At 44.1% G+C, this 2,610-nt stretch overlaps 1 protein-coding gene across 7 annotated transcripts in view; it reads left to right on the plus strand.

Annotated features, from left to right (window-relative positions):
- YEATS2 (YEATS domain containing 2) overlaps nt 1-2,610 on the plus strand; it is a 71,294-nt gene that overhangs the window by 19,125 nt on the left and 49,559 nt on the right. The window lies entirely within an intron of this gene.

The following is a 2,610-nucleotide window of genomic DNA, read 5'->3' on the forward strand; positions in this document are numbered from 1 at the left end:
TATTTACCATTTGTCGAGACTCCTAACTCAGATAAGGATGCAAACTTGGTCAAGGGCTTCTAGAGGCAATGTTCAGGAAATACAATGGTTCTTTTCTCCTACTTGCCTAACTGGACAAGTGTATCTTTTATTCCATGCCTGAAGATGGCAAAAGCCAATTCAAGAGCATTAAGATGTGATCACTGTGAGGCAACGTGAATGTTTTTGTCTGAATGTAGACCTGTGAATACAAGAAGGTACAAATAAAATGTTCTGTTGTGCCTGGTTAAAAAATCTGAGATATATATATATATATATGTATATATATATGTAAAGGTTCTATAAAGTAGGATCTTTATGAGATTTTTTTTATGGAAAAAAAAAATGCTATCTGATTGGGGGCCAAACAGTGATTTTTTTTTTTTAATTTATGTATCTAGTATACAAGTTTCCACAAGTTACATGATTTCATATGGCATTAATAAATATCCATCTCACTGTCATTCAGTTTATCATGGTCATGTCAGCGCTGCGAGCGTTACCACAAAACAGAAAGCAGTGTCTTCCCGGCCCCAAACCAGATGTGTTCTCTGCACCATGTCCTTGTGTCAGCTTCTTCCATAACTAATGCTATGCATAAATTTTTACTCAAAGTATATAGCCCTGATAAAATTACTAATAACTCTACAGGAACATTTTTTTCTACTGAAATGCTTCAGTCTGTACTCCTATGTTTGTGTGCATATTCATGTGTGTGAATAGTTTTTTGATCATTTTGTGATAATACTGTTCTGAGTAAGGCGTATAAAAAGGCCCCGTGTACAGCACGTTGTACAGCATAATGTGATTATGGCTTCCTTTGTATCATTAGTTCCAAAGAAAATAGCGCGTTAATATTGAAAAATACCTGTGCCTTGAATTCACTCACATTTGTATCTGTTGTGAAAAATGAGTTTGGATTATTCTTCCTGTTTATTAGGATCGGTCTTACTGTCCAGACTGTTGATGTCCTTCTAAGAGAAAGAAATCATTTGTTAGAAGAAGTGTTAAACCTATTGCTCAGAATGCACCAAGAATGCTTTCATTATTGCAGTGCTATGGCAGATTTAATCTAGGGAAATTTGTTGTTTTTTTTCTCTTTGCTGTTTTCAGCACTCCTTGGTGACAACAGATTGGAGTTCTGTCTTTGACTTCCTGTCCTTAATATGTACAGTTCTCTGTTTCTGAAGACGCTGACTGGTCAGTTGCAAGCGTCTTGTTCAATATACACAATACAAAGCAATAATATGATGCAGCACGGCAATAAGTGAAATCAAGAGACTTGAATGTAATATACTATTACTAATTTCATCTATATAAATGCTAGACCTATGCGGGTCGTTCCCTTTTTGGTGTACCTGTAGCACTTTGGATGAATAGGAACTATTTGGCCATGGAAAGAAAGTTTACCTCCTGAACTTTTATCCAGATACTTTTCTCTTCACTTGAAATCATGCTTTGATTTGACTGAAGAAAACAGTAGTTCATATTTTTCTTGCCAGTTTCTTTATTAAGTGAAACGGAAAAGGTTTAAGCTCTGCTAAGAGCTGATCTCGCCGTCAAGGACGATCTGGTGCAGCACAAACGACGTCTGAAGAAGAAGCGCAGACCGCTTGGTGTGTGCCACGGTCGGTGCAATGTTACGGCGCGTGTGTCTTCAGAGCGTGCTGACAGTAGGAGAGTGACTTTGTAATGTAGTGCAATCGCAATAACATGTACCTGTTATGTTTAAATGTATTTCTTGCATAATTCTTTGGATTTTTTTTTTTTTTTTAAAGTTCAATGTACCTAATAAACATTTGCCTTTTGAATAGTTGGCTGTGCTTTATTTTAGGTCTGAGATCCAGGGAGGGGCTTGGTTGTGTAGAGAGGAAATTCCTTCCTGTTTTTCTTAGGTCTTCAGTTAGATTCTGCCCATTTGCAGCCTCCTTACACCAGAGAACTGACAAAGCAGAGCAGGGGCCTGGAACACGGCGGTTAGTGCTGGGTAGTGGGAAGGGAAAAGGATGTGAACGGGCTCTGAAGGCAAAAAGCGCAGGAAATGAGGAAGGGTTAGCAGAACGGCAGGAAGGTGACCGGCAGCAGCACGGGTTGGAAGGGGAGAGCTGGTTCGCACAGAGCTGGTTCTGAAAGGAGCTGCTGCCTGGGCTGCTCCCAGCTGCTGCTTGCCTGCCCTGTGAGGGTGGTGCTGAGGTGGAACCGACACGGGTTTGCGGGTTGCTCTTTCCTGACGAAAGAAGAGAGCAAGGGAGACGCCTCGTAATGCCTCTGAGCGCTGCCGGTCTCTCACGGGATAGTTCTAAGGCTTAAAAACAGGCTGGCAGTGGTGTTTTAACGACATCCTCCCGTTCCTCTTTCCGCTAGAAGGAAAAAGGAAGAACAGCGAACCGCTTCCCGGTGAAAGGGGCGGGGGGCGCTGTGAGGGGCCGGGGGCTCGGCCACGGCCGGCACCGGGAGCCCCGCTTCGAGGCTGCGGAGGCGGCGGACGCGGGGCGGCCCCGGCGGCTCCTCAGGTGCGAGGCCCCGCGGGGAATCGGGCGGGCTCGGCCCGGCCCCGCCCCGCCGCCGCTGTCCGCCTGCGCGGGCCCCGCC

This window comes from Oxyura jamaicensis, chromosome 9, assembly GCF_011077185.1.
Source record: "Oxyura jamaicensis isolate SHBP4307 breed ruddy duck chromosome 9, BPBGC_Ojam_1.0, whole genome shotgun sequence".
Lineage (NCBI taxonomy): Eukaryota > Metazoa > Chordata > Aves > Anseriformes > Anatidae > Oxyura > Oxyura jamaicensis.